At 38.6% G+C, this 21,176-nt stretch overlaps 1 protein-coding gene across 2 annotated transcripts in view; it reads left to right on the top strand.

Moving 5' to 3' along the window:
* LOC126878065 (semaphorin-2A) overlaps nucleotides 1-21,176 on the top strand; it is a 557,194-nt gene that overhangs the window by 123,974 nt on the left and 412,044 nt on the right. The gene's annotated exons all lie outside the window — the stretch shown is intronic.

Raw genomic sequence — 21,176 nt, 5'->3', positions numbered from 1 at the left:
CTCCACAGAGTGGTACATCGACGTTGAACTTTTGCTCTGCGGCGTGTCTATCTTTGCCTGAGTTCGCCTTGTCTGTTTATTCCAAGTAGCCTGCATTTAAAAAATTCCTTCGATCCTCCAGCGAATTCGTAATTTTCATTTGTTTCGTTTCAATTGCACGAGTGATAGAGCATAGAGGCCACAGAAGAATCTCAACTAGTTCACCTAAGCGATAGTTTCTCTCAGAAGCCAGTCTCACGACGAACATAACACGTGTAGATATTCAAAGGGTCCTAGAGATCGGTGCATAAAGACGCGAAATAAATACAAATACCTCGTGACGTTGGTAAGAACGAAGCAGGCCAAGAGTGATTTTTTTCACACATTATCGCACAAACGCGAGTGTGTTGCGCACACGAACACTGGACGGAATGCATATGAAACGTCAAATGCACTCGGTACGGTCCATCAAAATGCAAATATCTTTTATCCGCGCCGGTAAAATATGCGTCCGTGGAGAATCAGTATTCAGGCCGAGTACGGCCGATCCGCCCCTATGGTATCGAAACCGGTATGTGTGCACCAGCGTGGATACACACGCCGCAGGGTTACCGTTGGGGCAAAGTAACCCCTCCGAAAAAGACCACGGGAGCCACCCTCTTGGCCAAATCTTTATTTTACGACCGATCTGCCGGATCGATGGCCCCTTCTCGATGACAGGCCACGCAGGCTGAATCTCTCGAACGTACCGTAACCAATTTTAATTGATACCACCTCCTCGATGCTCACCGGAACTCTGGGGACAAGTGGATCTCGAACGAATTTCTCTGATGCGACAGTCCATCGACTATAAATCATGGAATAGAATAGGGTTCTCTTTTATCGTTTTAATTTACATTTCTTTATTTTCTGCGTGGATGGTTTTGTGAAGCATACGTTGCCGATATATCGATTTTACTTCTGTTTAAAACATTCGTTGTTATTAAAATAGGGGTAACTACCCTTAGTTCCTTTGATCAGCAACTGTTTTATTTCGAATAATAATATTTATTTCTCATATGTTTTCATTGTTTTTTCTAGGTTGTTTTGTTTGAACGCACGGAACGTAAAAGCGAGAGTTGCGTCAATAATCAGTAGCGTTACTTAAATAATTGAATTGATGCAGCACATACACCGATAACAGGTTATGCGTGTCGAATCGATACAACATATGCGTCAATAGCATGTTAATGAATGTTGGTTTAGTAGGAACAATACGAGGATGAAGTTATCGAAGCGAATTCGAATTAGTCCACGCGTTCGAATTTTATAGAGAAATTTCGAAAAGCATCTGGATCTGAGATTTACTGGAGAGTCGAACAGCTGGAACGAAAACTGGCAGCAGGATGTGCTCGAAAGAGCGAACATCGACCGGTGTTTCTAACTTTCACCTCGTTCTCTTGGTTCCATGAAATTTCATTTCCGTTTCTTCTTGCAAAATAGTTGATGCATTATTGATCGCGTTATATTATCGCGCCATTGCTATTACTATTACCTGCATCGTTTAGTTTTTACATTTTCCCATTGATGTACCTTCGATTGATTTTAATCTTTTCTCTACCTATGAAAACAATTTTCCTCTTTGAAAGATATCGAATTCTCCATCCATGCGGTGAAACATTTTAACGAAACGATTTCAAAATCACGAACGATCCGTAGTTTCCGTGCAACTTCGTATTTATTTGTTTCTATTAGATTTACATTTGTAGGATAGAGACGGTGGAACGTTTCTATTTCCCATGGTAGTTGGACGATGATCGATACACGGACAAAATGTAGAACAAGCGAGCACACTTCTAACCTATCGAACCATATCAATCATTTATGTAAACTCGATAACAGGACTCTTGGTCCATCGAATAAAATCCTGTAGTCTTTTTCTTTTCGAAGTTCGATATCAAAGCCGAACGTTAACTTAAATGATTAGATCGAGTATTTTGTTTGATCGAATTTATATTTTTATGAGCAGAACCTCGAAGAAAATCAGTTTGTAATTTTCGTTTCCAATCAATGGTGTGAAACTAGAAAAATTCGCGAGTTATTTTGCAGCAGTGTTTTTTGGAATATTTTTTAATTAAACACTGTCAGATATTTTTTAACATTTCCGTAGTTGCAGTATCTTTCAGGAACCCGTTCAATTTCGCGCAACTGTTACTCTGGCGTGTTTCGTCTCGGTGGTATAACTATTGGTTTGTAGGTCGAACAACACGGCGTTTTTATTCAGATTAAAAAGGGTTGTGCCTCTGAAAGGGGCGGTTTGCAAGCTATGTTTGTCGAAACATCTTTCCTCGTTCTGTATACAATTTTTCTGCGCTGTTTGCTGACACAGTTTTTAGCGACTCTATGGATTTACGGCGCCGCTTTCCATCACAACGAACGTGCACGCTGTTCCGTGTCGCTTATTGGTAACATTTAATTTCGTATTATTTTCATAAATTATACGAATTCTATCGGTCGTGCGTGTTTGAAACAAACCTTAGCAAATGTCTTAAACAGATTAAAAGTATTATCGGAACTGTTGTGCATTTCGTTACTGACATTTTATTACTTGCATTTTCTATGCATTTTGCGTGCTAGTTCTTTGCGTGTACTTTAACAGAAAATAGTTATTATGGAAACGCGAACAAAGATTAATAGAAAATTAAAAAATCTGCAGGTTGACGTTTCAGCTTTTTCTAGACCGACCCGATAAAATTTTTACAAAAATTCATTTTCTATCCGTTTACGTGCTTCATAAAAAGCGATTGTTAGACAAAGATTAATAGAACAAAAGCTAATAAGAAGTAAAATGAGGTGTTTGGATTAGCATTTTAGCTTTATCGGGTCTGATCTCACAGAGTTGCTTAAAAAATTCCATTTTTATCCATTTATTTCATTTATCGCGAAATATCTTTTATTTATCTGAAAATTCCTCTTGTCGCTCGTAAACCCATGGTCACTTCGATCAAGCCAATTATCTTTTTCATTATCTAAAAAAAAAAAAGCTCAGTTATTAAATCCAACAAAATAGACCGCTTGGAGGATTTTCGAGAGTACTTGACGTCCCAATAGCGAAAGGCTGAGCCCCTTTTTCCGCGAAGATTTCGAACGGCTGGAAGTTCGAGGTCCCTTACGAAAGCTCCGACGAATCGGACGTTTAGAAAAACGGACGATTTTATCGCAAGGTAAATTGAATCGGGCCGCGCTGGATGGCGAGATCGAGAGGGGTGGTGGAAAGTGAACAAGGAAGAAAGGATACGAGCAAGAGAAATACAGCGGCGCATTACGCATCCCTTGTTACCGGTTGTAGTATGTATTTCACGTGTATTTGCATACAAAAGGCCTTCCTTTATGAGTTGGTAGTATTACTGTTACTTAGTATTTCCCAATCGACTGAAGATGCTCCGTTTGCGCGCACACAGCACCAAAGAAATATCGTTCCTTTGCTTGTGAAGAAGAATTGAAACGTTATTGAGAGATGTATTGATCTTCTGCTGCAGACACATCTTCTTCGTATCGAATTAGACTTTTTTAACTTCAAGTTTTATATTAATATTAATATTCTTTTCGATCGTTGAACTTTATTCAAGATTTTATAGTTAAATTTTATAATTTTATATGATAAAAGGTTACCCTTTGATTTGATTTATGAGTGTGCGATTTTTAGATCGTTGCCATTTACATTAGGAATATTACACTGTTACAGTGTTTCTTAATTAAATTTACTTCGTCATTAATCACGATGTTGAGTAAGTTCGCCATCAATCAATTTAGAAATTGTTGCCAGTTCTTACGATAGTTTAACCATATTTCAGGAACCTTATTACGCAATGTTCATTAATCAATTACATCGCATATTACATAATTCTCTATTCTAATTGTGTAACCGATATTCTGTATTTAGTATGCGTCCTCGGGAAACTACGCGCTTGATATAGTATAATTACATAGATATCGATTAGTTTTACATGAAAAAGTAAAGAATTAAGCCTTACAAGTATTGCAATCGAATGCGTCCAATTATTTAATTGCACGTAATTTGCGTTCTTGTTAAAAGAAAAAAAAATTATTCCTCGTGCTACGCGTCTACATGATTCGCCATTTCCTTTTCCTGAAACGTAATCTGTATGATTTCTGTGCTTGTCAGGCACTAAAAGCACTTTAAGATTTTTCGTTTTGTTTACCACGCTGCTAACCTTGTTTGCTGGTCGTTTTAAAAGTAGCAGTTCCTAGCCTCCGTGAAACGACGTCAGATAGGAATAAAAAAAAAAGAGCGAGGAAAAAAGTCGCTCGCCGTGAGAATCAAGTAATTCTTTATGTATGCTTCGCTATAGGTGAGGCTATCTCAAGTATCCTCGCTAGCTGTGCTAACAAACCCGGTTTTTCCAGAAAATATATGCGCGTAATATTTACCAAGAAGAAATATTATTCACGAAACGAAGTTTCGAAACATGGCAGTCTTGCAGCAAAAAATTTCAAACTGAAGTGACGCAAGAATATTCCAAATATTTGAATTCTCATATCTTTTTGTACTTGCAATATAGAATCAACTAACGCAAGAATATTCAAAATATTTGAACTCTCATATCTTTTTGCACTTGCAATATAGAATCAACTAACGGAAGAATATTCAAAATATTTGAATTATCATATCTTTTTGTACCTTCGATATAGAATCAACTAACGCTTATAATTCAATTCTTAATATAAAATACATTTCGGTTAATTTTAAAATAGCGTTGCACTGTATCTCATTCCTTAACAATGTACATCGTATATTACATTAGAAATCTGCACATTCTTAGTCACACAAATTTTAGTTACATTTTGTAATTTTAACGCATTCAAGACCGATTGCATAGCATACATGCTGTATCTCGCCGCCATAAACGACGACAAGTCAGTATTTTCAGTTAATCTTGAAAAATGCCCCAGTAGGCATAAATATTACTATATACGCGTTGTATAATCTTCTCATTCTTAAAATAATTATCATTACCTTTTGCGTCTTTATCTTTTTGAAATTTTAACTAAAACAATCATATAAATGGGTATGTTATATGATCATTTGACGTCAGAATCACATACCGTGACCTCTATCTATTTTTAAATACAAATTATCTAAAACGTGTTTCTTTTTATTCCTACACTGACGAATTTCGCTTGTTTCTTATTATAAATGCAAAAATGTTTTCAATCATTCGGGAGAGTTTTGTTCAAAGACACCGGTCCTGAAAGTGTTAAGGTATACTACTTGTTATATTTTTCGCGGTAACGTATCTTACGTCACAAAAATTTTGAAGTTTCCTTCGGTATTTATTATTTATAAATATGAGTTTTCAATTTATCACTATTTTTCCAAATCGTTATTAATTAAACCACGCAGCAAGTCCTCAAAACTGTCATAATTGTGACGATAGACCGATGAGACTAAATCAAATTCCAAACGAATAGTAATTTTGATAACGATTTCAATTTAGATACCGCGGTCGCGGAAAATTACGTTCCCTGATCGATCGATGCTCACCCTTCGTTTCACGATGAAATCGGCTCATGAAAGCAATCGTTTTCGAGGGCATCGAAAAGAGAGAATGCTCGCAGGAGAAAGTATTTTTCACGTGGTGGCCGCCGCTGAAAGTTCCCGGTGAAATGCCCGATTTCGTTCGATTGAACTGCCTCGAACGAGTGCGCTATTTAACCGAACGCCAGTAAAAAGCCTAAATGAGATTCTTCGCCTCTCTTCACCGGCTTGTGGAAAAGCACACGCGCGATTTTCCGGCTTCAGCTATTCTGCATATCCTATTTCGCGTGCTTTCTCTTCTTTGTTTCTCTTTTTCCCCTCCATTTCTTCTATTTTTTTGTACAGCCTTTCTCTCCTCGTTTCTGCCCTTCGTTTCACTTCCGCTCTTCCTACATGGCCGCCTAGTTGTTACGCGGCACACTTGTATTAATTTATTTCTTCATTATTACACGCTGGTTCGCACATTCGATCCTGCCGATTTTCTTTAAAAAGGAAACAAGAGAAGAGAGGCCGGACGAGGATTTTCACGCGAATTTACGCGTGGCTACGCCGCGGTTAAACGGTCTTAGGAACATATTTTCCGCATTTATGGAAAGCGATATTTATTAAGAACATATATCACGAAGGGACGAGAAGAGACTGCCTCTGGTCGCGTTAAAAATAAAGCCCGCCATCGTTTCATGTGTACCACTTGCTGGGATACCGGATTAACGTATTAGTGGCCAATAACTGTAATTTATTTTTCACTAAATTGTCCAACGTATTTAATCTCTCTTTTTGCACGAGAATTAATTTCGGACAATGGTAGAATATCGGTGTGTGCTCTCTTCTTTCTAGTTTTTATAAAAGTGCATTCAACAGCAATTTAAACACGTGCAGATAATCTTCCGTATATTAATTCATCTCGAATATTTTGATGAAAGCATGGAATCCGTACACAGCAATTCATAAAACGATAAAAATATAACCACTATCTCTGTTCGTACGAATAAGAGCAAATATAATAAATACGTATATAATAATTTGTACAAAGAGGAAGTAAATGTACTCTTGTTGTGTAACAATGAATATACAATCGATGTCAGCCGAGTAAAAAACTTAACGAATAAAACCAACGAATAAAAGCTGCAGCCACGAGGGACTTAGTTATGGTGGAAAGAAATAACGAAGAAAGTTAAAGGGAGAAACAAGAGTAAAGGCAAAGAACTGTGACTGAGATACAAAAAGCAGCGGCAAGAATTATAAAGGGTTGGGCGTAAAAAGGCAGAACGAAGATGGAGAGCAACAATGAGAGGAAAATGCATATTTTTATTCTGTGGAGAATTTACAATTCAAGTACAAAAGATACAATAGAGCATGACATTACTTTTTTCCGGTAAAGAAAGTTAGACCTGCTGAATGATCGTACAAAGAGCGGCTGCATACACTATAAAAGTTACAATGGAACGTAACCGTAGAATGTAACAATTCCCGCTTTTTATTCGAAATTGTGTCAACGTCACGTGTAAAGTGCTCGATAATTTACGAGCAATTGAAGTTACGATTGCTATTAACTTATTTCACGCGCATTCCACTTTGTCAGCAATTCGAGCGACTAAAACTATGAATATCGTTATATAAGCTGTTTAACTTTTCGACACAGAAACACGCACCGTGTAAATTCCTTATTCAATGAAAACTCGAAATTAAATAAAGGGAAAACATCAAAGATGTGTAGCTGTTATATCACGTGCAACATATAATAAAACTAGCGATCGTTCCGAGGAATTCATAAACTGTATCTGCGGTTATCAACCCCAGTTATAACATTCTAGCGTAGACATGCGTTATCATCTACCAGCTATCAATAATGGAAGGACCGCCTTGCACATTCGCATCGCCGACGTGACGAAACGGGCAATCTCGTCTACATAAACCTGTAGATTATCACCGAAACTTCCTGTTTTCGAATGGAATATTGTAGTATGCATTCAACACCTTTAACTGGCTATGTTATATCTGTCCTCTTGGCGATAAACTGTTACATTGTCTTCTCGAATAATATTCTTATCTTTACCATTCTCGATAATTGTATTAATTTTAGTAACTTCGTAATTCAGTAAATACGTTATCGATATCGGTATATACAGAACGACGACAATTTTTCACGTCCAAGGAGGTTATCCAACAGAATTCCCTTTTCGGGAATTTAATCATTCCCATGTACGTATTTCGTTGCGTTCGCTACCGTGAAGCGGAAAGCGCATCTTTCCGTGTTTAACGACGTTAAATTCGCGGTTGATGAGGGTCCCCTTCCAACTTAACGAATTTTCGTCGCATCAAACAGAAATTTCAGCAAAGCGGTCGTAATGGCCTGCGAATTGGCCATATAAAACGCAGTTTACCGTCACCGTGCATTCCCTCCCAGTCGAGTCGTACGTCTGGATTCTAACAATTCCACGAGTTTCGTGGTTCGACCGTGTCGCGACCAGACCGAGCTTTCTGCAGCAATGTTACGGCCGCAAAAGGTCCAACTCGCCTCTGCTGGCCAGCAGTATACATTCGTTATTACATTGGCCCGATGTCGGACGTAGCTCGAGCGTGTCTATCGATCGAAAGAGTGAGAATGCCACTCCGCCGGACGAGATTCTTATCGTTATCCTCGCCACCGTCCGCGGAGAAAGGAATATTATTCCGTCCGCGCATGTTCGAAGGGCCACCGATGTCAAACCACGATCCTTAAACAACTGGTGAGTTCTTAGTGTCCAATACGGTCACGGAGGGGCTGCTTCCCAGCTGCGGAAGCTTCTACGGCTCTTGCCATCCCTTTCTCGCGCGTACTCACTCCTGCTGAACTTCTTCCTTTCCTCATCCGCATCCGAGCTGATCAGAGACAACTGATAGCCGCGCCTCACGAAAGGGGTTTTAATTCCAAGCTGACTCAGCCGCACGCATTTGCCCGGAAAGCAATAAAGTTAAGTGTAAACAGCAGTCTCTGCGAGACGACCCTCCGCCCGGATGGGGTTACGCCTTTCTCTCGTGTCTTCTTCGTCGTCGCTCGTCCACCGTCCGTTCTCCGGTGTCGTGTGACACGCGTGTCTGAGGGTGTTCATGCGTTAATCGTGACTAACGCGAAGGGTTCCTTGGATTTAGAGATACCGGGGCGAGCACGCGCGACGACTCTTCAAAGAGGCGATTTCTTCGCGGGGAAACATGCCACCTCGATTCGTCCGCTCGATATCGATGCAGGAATGCGTCCCTTTCTGAGAGAAATTGTGCATTCAGAGAGAAAAGTGAGACGATATGTCTGGTTGTTTGTATTTGTAAATCTGTTGAAATATTATATTGTTATCCTGCCTTTATGGAAACATCGTAGGAATTGTGCTTGTAGCTCGCGCTATTAGAAAATTTCTTTCCTTATATCTCGTTCCTTCAATTTCAATCGTTTGTTCTTCTGAAATAATAATTTTGGTGTAAATCCTCCATTTAATTATTCGTAGGTAGTTAATCTGTATCAAGATTTTGACGAAATTCACTTTTCGGTAGAATCTTCTTCAGTTAGCTCGACAGAGGCTACCGCTAATTCGTGTTAATAAAATACAAATTACGAATGCACTACTTATCGGAGAAAATTTTGTTTCCCTTCTTCTGAAACGACACTCTTATTACGAAGGCGCAAATTATTTATTCGTATAAAGCGAACGTTGTATCAAGATTTTGACGAAATTCACTTTAGGGTCCAATTTTCTTAGGGTAACCTGACAACGCAGAGGAGGGATAGCATTCGTGCGTGTTAATAAAATACAAGCCACGAATGCATGTAGGCCTCCTATACGAGCTGATCCCAGTTTGTTAGATTCTATTCGATATTTTCAAGGCTGTGACACGCATGTTAAAACGGTAGCACGGAACCTCCCCGAAACCGTGGATCGCTTTCAGTGGCAATAACGGACAAAGAAAAACGCGGAACATGCGAGACACATAAATATGGCCCCTGTTCGGCGGCATTAGGAGCTTATCGTTATTCTGCACACGTTGGCCGTTCGTCGCAGCCCACAGGCACTAACTACTTGCGTTACGAGTCGACCAAGAACCTCCCCCCCTAGATAAACAACAAGGGGGAACGACCACCACCATCGTCGCCCTTCTACAGAGCCTACCTCTCGATAGCTATAAGCATTTAATTTGCATAGAAACGCGACTAACTTTGGCTATTAAACGTTCTGCGCCTTGAGGCTCACGCCAGCTTTCAATTACTCGAACAGCAAATCCTTGAATTCACCCGTCTCCCTTATTGCTAATCCACGAAGGATTGTTACCGGCTGATCATTTCAGTACACGGTGACTCGTGTACTATCGAGCTCCGAGAATATCCTTTGACGATCCTCGAGTATTTGCTCCTCGTGTTCTTTATAATTATATTATCCAAGTAACATGCATAACAGAAAAAAGCTTAGTTGATGAGAATTCGTATCTAAGAAGGATCAAAGTAATGTGTGTTGGAGATAGAGACTGCAGATATTTATGAATTTATGGGAAATTAGATTAATACATAAATTTGCAGAATATATGTAATATAAATATAATAAGTATAGAAAATATCCAAAATAGAGTACTTACAGATTTATGATATTTAAAGCGTAAAACATTTCTATTTAGGTCCCACTCTTTAGTTGTGTCCATAAAACTGTGCATTTGCAGAAATATCTGTGGTTCATTTATAAATACTCTATAATTGAAAATATTTTTTCGAATGCGATTTAGAAATTTTTGTATTCGAAAGCAAATTTAAATTTAGAAATCTCATTCAACGCTAAACAGTCTTGGGAAAATATTCTCTCACTTAAAAGAGAAAATGAACCAACCTGTTATATATAAGTACAAACACCGTGTTACTGTACTTAGTTCGATGGAATACGATCTACTCGAATCAGTTCGTAGTACTACGACTATTAGAAATTACCTTTAATTTCGATCAGGATACAGATATACACACCGCAAATAGTGGTTTTCAAACCTCAAATACCGAGTCCCTGAATCCTGGATCTTGCCACTACTCCCGCAAAGTTGTGAGACCTTATTCGACAAAACCCTCGATTCGAGGAACATGTCTAGTCCAACATGTAAAACTTCGACCGCTAAGACCTTCTATATGTGGAACCAGTCCCGAACTGCCAAAGGATCCCGGACCTCAACCGCACCAGCCGCGCAGCCGGGGTTCCAAGGACTGGGTTGCCCAGGATTACTTGAAGATTATAAAAGCATCAATGACGATACCTCGCAACTTTGAAACCTACCACGAACTACCTCGATAATCGTAGGTCTTCGATTAGTAAGATCTTGAAAATATGGAACCCGTCTGATGCCTCCCTAACTGCTACGTGGGTGGAAAGATGGCTCGCACAGATGTGTCCCATAGACAGCATAAGGGCAAGAGATATATTGTGTTCACTCCTCTTTCGCTGTGTGGATGTAGATGCTCTTAACCAGTAATGGAAATATGTGTGCTATGTTTTTAATATTGTTACAGAAGAATGTAGTTCTATTACATAACATTATAAACCATTAGGTTTGCGTTTCTTCGACTAGTAAATTTTCTGCTTTGAATCACCGTGTTAAGTGATTAGAACCTATAGTTCTGGTTACACGCGATTCCGATAGCAGGAGGTTCTCGACATTCCACAGTTCTGAGATCTGACAATCCGGCGTTGGATTAAGCGGTTCCTAGGAAATAGGATCGCAAAGCTTCTGAAACCTCAAGATCCTATTAATCACGCATTCAACCATCTCCTAGAAGTAATTATTTTATATTTTTTAATTTATCTATATTTAACACCGCAGTCTTCGTACTCATCCCTCTTACGGCTAAATTTTCTGTGATACGTGAGATATTAAATATGTTCAACTATGATTGCAATGTTTTAGAAACTTGTATTCCCTTAGAAAGTTGTATCGTCTTAGAAACTGTATGTACCTGCTCTGAATGGAATAAATACCTTTCATGATTATAAATTATAGAAGCTAGAGTGTTATGAAAAATGTCATATCGTTTCTCCGTCAAACATTTTCAAAAATTGTTATGTATTTTTCTCTCTGCTATATGCGTTTTTATATTTCTTAAGTTTATAGGTTGTTATCCCAAAAACATTAACCCAATCAGTTTTATACAATAGATCTGTTTCTCGATATTCTACTATATTTTCCCAACGCGTTCCTACGAAATGTTATTTAATTATTTATGTAAAAGTATAAGCCAGTATTTGATGAAGTCTAGTTCAGAATACATATTACTTAAATTGCTGTGTCTGCTACTATTTCTGGTACGAATGTACGTTTTCTTTCACCTCCCGACAAGATGTTTATTCACCATAAGTGGCGGCTTCTTGCTGCTTCAACTTCACCATCCTTCGGTATTGTGAATAGCTACCGTGATGGCTCTTTTCACGAACTACTTTCCATCATCCGTTATCACTCTGAGCATCTGTGGCCTCATTTGCAACCATGTATGGGCTGTTCCGCCCAGTTCTTTTCCCTTCTTCGTCTTTCTCTCTTTATTCGTTTCTTCGGCTTTCTCAACTTCTCGCCCGTTTAATCTCACTGGCTTTTCACCGAACGAAAACTTTTTCTTCTTCGACTTTTCTTTCCTCGAACCGAGCCTTTTCATGGAATACTGCAACTCCGTTCGTATTCCTTCTCTTTTTCCCGCATGCATCCAATATGAAATCTTTTTTATCCATCAAATTATATTTTGCGCTATAAATTTCCACTATTAACGTCGATGAATTTCGGAACTGCGATCTATAATTGCTTTTCGTAAATCCCACGTTAATTGGTAAGCTACGATCAGGCGTGCAATTGGACATCGAACAACCTGCACCTAACTGTAGTCATGTGTATCTAGCGTATGATTTACCTCGTCTCTCGTATTCCCTTGAATCGCACACTGGCACACTATAGTATTTCAACATTTACTATAGAAAACTTCCGTGTCCATATTGAATACGTTATATAAAACACTTTGAAATTCTGTTGGCAATGTGTTGAGATACCATTGATTATATTATTCGGATTTGAAACCAATTTGAAAATGTATCTATCTATGTATGTAGAAATTACAAGATCATTGAACAAAATTAATGTACGGACAAATAGACATTTCAAACAGATAAGCGTCAAATATAGTTCTACTGCATATTCATGTAATAAATATTAACCATTTAAATATTTTTGATCAGATATCCAAACGTGTACTTTCCTGGGTCTGTACGTACAACAAGTGTGTACGCATTAGAAATATGCCTCTAATACAGGTTTAAGCGTGCGTTAAATTTCCAATGTACAGGACAACGTAACGTATGTGAAGAGCATCGCAATCCCGGTGTCGTCTCTAGCCTGGCGGCATCAAAGCTTATATTGCTGGAAATAGGGATGTCTTGGAAAGGGTCTGGCGATAGAACAACTCGTAAACTGCCGCTATTCCGTGTCATCATCGAACTTGTTTCCGCCTAAGCAGGCGTTTTGAAAGCGGGAGATTGCACGGCCCAATTGAAAGGACGGCTGGTGCAGGAAACAGCGGCCGTAGATGTGGAGGCGGAAAAAAGTTGGCGATTTACATGTGCAATTTTCCGCGAGGCCAATGGACGCACGTGCGCCGCGTTACGACCGCGTTCTTGCCTCCTGTTACGCGTTACGAAAGTAGCTTCGTATTTCCAGGCGTAATCAGCGTGGCCATTTCGCGTCGTCGAGTTGAGATCGTCGTCGACGCTTTTCTTCGATATAGATAAAGTGTGTAAAATATAGATAAAGATATAAAGTGCGCTTATTACCATTATTATTGGACGATAACGTTGCATTAATTTTCGCGAAATTATCGGTAATATCGGCACGATAACGCAAGAAGCCGCCTTGACGATGGCGTGAATTGCAAAATGTTGGGGACGACCAAATGGACTCGAAACGAAGGAGCAACGGTTGTTTGCTTGGCGCGGGAATGACACGAGTACGCGTGAATTTTCGACTGGAATCACAGTGTACAGGCTCTCAAGGAAACACTAGGAGTCCGCTTTTAATTACGTTTACGAGCTTTCGTTGCTACTTGTCGTCGTTAATTAAATTACATTTACACGACGAGACTTGGACAGAGATTCGAAGAAAATATGCATAAACCTGAAACGTAGAGTAATTGGTGGCTTTCAGCTTTGATTCGGCGGAACGTGCGAAATGTCGCTTAACCTTTAAATAAATGCGCTTGCCGTGATGTGGGTCGTTATATACAAAACATGGTAAACATCGCGGTACGTGCCCTGGAAAAGAATTTTGTCCTAGAATTTGACTTTATCGTTATTGCAAGATGTTATTACTTTTATCTGGTTGGTATTCTCAAGATTATTTACATTTTGTGTATTCTTTAATACGAATGTATTTATATCGCTTGTTCTACGTGTGGTATTTATTTTTAATGCTAGGAATTTATTTCTTTTTTGTAACTTTACAAATTGTATGCAACTGCGTATATTAAACTCGGAAATAAAAATATTACTCATAAATAAATACACAGTAATATCGTTTAAGCAATGTATTATATTTTTTGCGGAATTATCATGATGTAATTGCGTTATTTGCTCAAATGAAACTTTTAAAATGGATGCTAATTATACAATCGTTGCATGCGTTCTATATTATAAGACATTATCTTATTAAACAGTTTGCAAACAAAATTTTACCAAACCTGATAAAAGTAGTCGTTAAAATATTAGACTAATTTTTACAACAATCTTATAATAAACTACCAAATAGAATTTCTTAAAACTTAATTTAAATTATTAACATCAAGAGAGGAAACCTAATATTTCCATGAATTTTTGAAATATTTCGTACTAAAAAACCTGCCCCAAATATCTATAATATTAAAGCGCGAATACCCAAAACGCGTTTCCTTTTTCCCTCTCCGGCAATAAGTCTTGTCTCCCTCCGCCATACGTTAAGCATTGTCACAGTGCGCGGCGGAACATACCGAAATCGGGGCAACTTAGAGATATTCTGGGCAGGCCTCCGATAACTTTTACGCACCCTCGGTGCTTTATAAGCGCGTACGCGGACCGGCAGAAATGGTTTTACATATATCACATCGGTGAAATTCGATAAGGGTAGAACGGTGTTCGCGTGGGGTGGAGAAGTTCTCTCGTGGCCTGGGCCGACTTCGAGCTTTTTCAAGCCCTGGTAAGCTTAGTCGATTAACGGGAAAAGCCCGTGTGTACGTGGTTCCTCCTGTACTACGAGAGAGCGAGACTGGGAAGAAACGCGACTGGTAACTCCGTCGTCCGACGAACATGAAAATTGTACGTAGCCACAGCACGACCACCTTCTTCCAACGCCTTCTCTACCTGCGCCATCCACCTCACGTGCAGACCACGATGTCTCTGGTCTTTGCAAGGGCCTGGCTAGAACTGAGGTTTCCTTTAAATATTCATTCCGTGTAGCGGCTCTGCCCTGCCCACTTTAATGTTCTCCCGTTATCCCAGACACTGTTCTGCTTTTTGCATATGAGCGTCAAGCTGCGTGTATTTTTTTTTTCTCTGCCTTTTCTAACCAGGACTGGAAGAAGAACGAATGAAGGAAACTCTGGTACGCGGGGCGAGGGACTCTACAGACGCGAATATCCCCTAGGTACAGATTTAATATTTATTCCTACGAGAGGACGCTCGTTGCCTGTACGAAACTTCTGTTCGCCGTTATATTTCTACCTTCCCTGAGACCTTCCCGTGTTCTCTCGTTCGTCCTAGTCCCTTGTGTCGTTCGAGCTGTATATTTAACCCTGACGCGCTGCCACTCGCGAGCTAATCCGTGTCCTGACGCTCGTTCTTGCATATCTTCCTCGTCGTTTGCAGTGGCTCGAAGGATAGTGGGCAAGTTGATTGTAGCAGCGATGGAAGTTTGCTGTGAGATCGAATATCTTTATGTTGTACCATGTACGTGCATGAAGTTTGGAACAAGTGTATTAACGTTATTTATACGAGTATAGTTTTTATATACGAATTAATACGTAGTGATATACGTATTTGCATACTTTTAATCATAAAGGAACGATAAAATATTTATTTCAGCCTGTAATGTAATCGTTACTATTTTTTATACTTTCTTGCTATCTTAATGGTTTATAACACTTGGTTTTTAGCACAGAAATTTATTGACTGATCTAATAGAAACAACTTACTTTATAATTATTTATATTCAACAATGAGTAAACGAAAAGTCAAAATGATTATTCATAAAACATAAAGAATATGCCGAAAATACATCAACGTTTCAACACTCAAATAAATATTCAAACAAACAGATAAACATATCCTATTAAATCATACTTCACGATAAAGATGGTTACATATATAACTCACACTGCGAGCTCCTCCATTTCAAACAATGCAGTGGCTTCATTTTCCCTCCGAATTCAATTTGCTCCTAGAACATACTACACAAGATCTTATACGGTGGTTTTTCGCCAGGTCTAGTACCTTTACATTCGTAATGACGACGTTCTATCAATACTTTACTTCTCGATGGTTTCATCTGTTCATCGATCTCACTTGCAACTCACCCGTTCCTAGGTACAAAAGATTTTCATGTTTTTGCTGATCTACATTTTCACATCCCCGTAGATAGGTCGCGAAACAGTCTTCTGTTCGAACCTTTGATATTCAACAAATCGATGGTAGTAACTATCGTGTAAACGCATACACTGTGTGTCTGGAGTTGCATTGCGGCCCCTGTGATGGCCCAGCTTTGGCAGTCCTTGAGCATACTCGTGCACACACGCAAGCGGTTGTAATCGTGGCGCGGTCTCAGGTGCAGCGTGACCGACCCATTGACACGTAGGCGTCGTTAAAGGGAAAAGGCAATCGTGTTTCAAAGGAGCCATTATTTCGGCGTCGTGGCACACCGGTAACACCGGTGCGCATCGGCTCTTCCTCAGTGACATCGCTTCCGCTTTCATTGCCTTCTCTTTCGGGCAAACCGACGCATGGCATAGCGCTAGGGGTGGCGCGGCACGGTGTAACGCGACGACTCGTAGTGTTCTTTTAAACCACCTTCCGTAATGCTGCAATCAACCGTACGTTGACCGTAGTAGTAAAAGTAACTATTCCGCTGTTGGAAAGCTTACCGATTGCTTATACCCTGACTCTAACAGTCGGTTCTAACAGTCAACTACCAGCTGGCTAAAAAAGGCTAGGCGAGGCTTGACTGGAAACACCGTCGTAGCAAATCTTGTCGGTGACCACGTATCCGCTCACGATTGCGATAAAAGCTGGATTAAAGGTCTTTAGAGTCGCCTGAGTATTTTAGTCGACCATATAAGAAGAATGCGAGCAGAACGTTTACGAGCCACGATCAAATAAACGGATGGAAGAAACGGCCAATTCGATCTTCGTCGTCTTCTCGGTGGCAGAATTATTAATTAGCTGCGCGCGTGCGTCTGGCACGCGAGAGATTTATAGGGGATGATTTTTGAACGCTGGCAGGGGAAGATATAATTAATCGTCGAACGTGTGCGACCTGAAAGAAAGTGGTCTTAATTTGACTCGAAGGGTAGTCGGACAGTGTAATAGTGAGAAATCGTGTGTTTGAAAATTATGTTCGAATTACGTTTTGGTATGCGGGAAACATATTTTACAGTCATGAAATTACTACGATCACGTAACATTAACGTCCTCGGATAATGTATCGTGAAATTCGTGTTAAAATACGCTTGCGAGCGAATTTAAAACGAAGACATATGGTATGTATGTTCCGCGTTTGAATGGGTAGAATACGACTGGAAAAAATATTTATCGTTTAATGTTATTGATTTTTTATTACTGAAAAAGTTGGCTATCTGCATAATTTCAAATTGAATTTGTAATTAACTTAAACGGGTCGAATTTGCTAGTATATCGGGTGAAAATTGATTCGTTTCGACGAATTTCACGTTATCGACATCGTCTTCCAATTTCATTCGCGTTTAATCCAAGAATGAAATGAGATTGAAATACGATTGGTATTAAGCTTTTAAATGATATATTTATCTTTGTGTGGAAATATCATCATTCGTTTAAGGTATTCATGAATTACAAATGATAACTCGCGAAATGCTTTCTTTCAAAAGATTTTTATATGGCTTAAAAGATATATATATATATATATATATATATGTGCAAGATTCATATCATATATTATACTACAACGAACAAAATATTTATGAGCAACTTTGATATATCAGCTGTTTATAAGTATCTTTATTGCGCGCAGTATCTAAGTTGAAGGTAGCTCACACTATATATTATTGTTTTATTGGTCGCGTGCAAAAGTGTAGGTGGCACTGACATGATATCCTCCAGGGACCAAAGGCCCTTATCTGCACTGCAGGCAATGCACCTAACTGCAATCCTGTCGATTCCGGTCTCTCTCATCTTTGTTCTGTTTCTTTTCCTCTCTTGTTTGAATCTCCAAACTCTTTCTCCTTCGTCGATATGACGTAATAAAATATTAAATGCAACAAGATCTTGCATCATGCAATGAACAATGAAAAAATAATAAACAAAAAATTGAGCAAAGAAATCCATTTAACACTCCTATATTTTCAAACGTAATATTAGCTTGTTCGGAAAATTCGTCGTGTATTTCACAAAAAATTCTGCGTTATATTCAGTATGGTTGGAGGAGGATTATTTATCATGAATTTCTGTCAGATATTTGAATACTAAATTTAAGGCTAAAAAGGTTTCTTCTTTAAAAACGAAACATCATTGTACGATATCTGCAATATTTAATTGTATTCGTCCTATTCTTTGAATATAGCATAACATTACAATCATATATTCCTGTTTTTGAAAATGTCAAATAGTTTGTTGAAAAAAAGAAACTACTCGATTCATAACACAAAATAATCGAAATTCAATAAAATATTAATTCTTTAAGAATGCATTACCTTTAAATTTTTCTTAGATTCCGATAGATCCAATATAATATATATCAAGGAGCGACAATTTAAAATGAAAGCGCATGTTAAAAATGTGACACAGAACAATGATCTACAATTGCTACTTTAAGAATATTTCCCAGCATCGCCGTGACACAAAAAGTTACACAAGAAAATGGCACATGATTCTTTCGTAAGATCATCCTTTCTCTCAACCGATGTAACCTTAATGGAGCAATCTTGTGCGAAGTTCACAGATTAATTGGCTTAACCGATGAACATCGATCCGATTCTTTTCTACCCTCGCGTTTCTGGTAATCGTGGGTTATCGCGCCACCCGCCTTCCCCATTTCCACCCTCGCCGAGCTATCATGGAACGTGTAATCTTTCACCGACACCGTATTTCTCTGTTCCTCGCTTTGCCGTTTCTTTCTTCTCTGTTCCACGTCCATCGCGATCCTACCTTTTAATTCGATTACGAGTGAACCCGTGAACGTACACGAACAATGTAAACTGTTACAGATTACTTAATCACGCGGTATGATCGCTACATTCGTGGTTCGCATATACGACTATCGTTCCTTTCACCGACTTTATTGCGAAATCTCGAATCATATCTGTTTCGTTTTTATACTTTGTTCCGTTTTATCTTATCATCGTTTACACACATCACATTTTATTATAACTAGACGGTGGATTCTTATACGAAATTTATACTTTTATGCTTAATTTTCCATGCAAATTTATATGAGCGGAAGTACTACTTAAATCATTTATATTTACCTGATGAAATAGAATTTAGAGATTTGTTCCATGCTCTAAATATAACAATGTAAAGTTTTCCTTCAATCTTTTATATTCACTAAAGTTTTCTTTTGTTTCTTTGACTTTGCCATGAATGCATAAACATTCGCAGTCTGGCAACGTGAGCGCGTTATTCTCTTTTTTTTCTCTCCTTGAATATGGAAATGATAATTTCGCAATTATTTATGTTTATACGAAAAAAGATACGATGTCATATGAAATGATTATAGTCGATAGTACAGATTGTCGAAATTTCGTTTGCAAAGTAACAAGTTCGGTGACTAGAGGTACCCACTGTTTCAGTGACTAGCCCGCGCAGCCGGCAGCGATCAATACAACCCCAAACCTCGGTTCGCGTATTTCCGAACCCAGTTTACCAACCGGTCGACGAAAACGCCCGAAATTCTATCATGGAATTGCAATTTCTGGAACCCGAAGAATGCGCGTTACACAGCGTTGCCGGTTGTTTATCGCGATATATTTCTTCGATGTCGTAATTTTCCCATATACAATGTACACGATGCGAGAAATATCGTCAATATTCAGTCAGCCACGTGAAATTATAATCAATTCGGGTTCGATACGCAATATGGATTATCAAGTTCACGTAAGAATCGCGAAATGAAATGAAATTTTTAATTCGCGCACTTATTCATCAGTAATCGACAATAATACATGGAAACATTTAACTGAATATTAACCTTGCTTGCAATTTATGCAAACAGATTCGATTACCTCCGTAATTTCGAACCGTGCTAAATATCTAAATGCATCATGCCAAATCTTCATGGGATATTAATCGAATCGTGGATATTTCAGAAATGATACTGTACAATATTTCGTCATTAAATCTATTAATTGTTTTCTATGTGCGACATACTGGAAAAGTAAAAGTAAAAATATACTCCATTTCCATTCTTTTAAATCTATTATTCCTGTATAATCTCTCAATGTAAATAAAATATCTAAAAATATTTTGATATATTTAAGGGTCTGAAAGAAATAAAAGTAAAAAAACAGCACTTTAATGTTTCAAAGCTCTTGTTAATACTTAACGACTTACGTTTTAATCCGGTAGCTCAGATTTGATGATACGATTTACACTTTTTTATATTTTCTTGCTCCCCATAATTTTCCAGGATTAATTTCAAGGTATTCCAACATAGTGACACAAAGCAAATGATCAGGCACGAAATTTGGATTATAAATACTATTTTCTCAGGCAATTGCCGCGAGCTAGACATAGGAAAGGCATTGCCGTGTTTAGGGTGGAAAAGTCTCAGGCTTCCGGATGCAACGATATTGTCGGCGGACTTCTTTTCCTATAGAGATTACAGGTAGCCAGGTCGTAGTTCAAACGTGCGTGCAATTAAGTCGTAGAGACGCAAACCTCTAAATTAACTTATTAAACGCGAATGTGCCGGTGAACACGAACGCTTAACGCGCCTACGAAGCAGTAAATAACATTCAGAGCCGCATTTTCTAGCCGTATATCAGTGCAACCCCACGTGGAAGAAGGCACATGTAAACGAGCAGGATGCACGCTGTTCTGCGAAAGAAGATTGTACTTTATTGCATCGAGCTTCGTGGTGTGATTTCATTTTTTAAAGAAAGGGCAATTGCGCGTTTCTAGGCAATTTTCGGTAAATTCTGAAAATCTGTTGTAATATTATAATATCATACAACTGACAAATATCTAGACTGAGAATGTTTATACACTTGTGAAAAATTTAATCCTCTCATAGCGTAACGTGAGAAAAATTCAGCCAGGTCGTCAAATCCATTGATATAAAATTATTTTCTGTGAAAAAGTATATTATTTCTGTAGCCAATTTCAGAATTGCAAGAAATTTCGACGATAAAGAAACGATTATTTTCTAAATCGTTCGTTCTGAACTCATTGTCATTTTACTATTCTGTTGA

The sequence above is a fragment of the Bombus huntii genome, chromosome 2 (assembly GCF_024542735.1).
Source record: "Bombus huntii isolate Logan2020A chromosome 2, iyBomHunt1.1, whole genome shotgun sequence".
Classification (NCBI taxonomy): domain Eukaryota; kingdom Metazoa; phylum Arthropoda; class Insecta; order Hymenoptera; family Apidae; genus Bombus; species Bombus huntii.
This window is presented reverse-complemented; position numbering and strand designations above follow the sequence as displayed.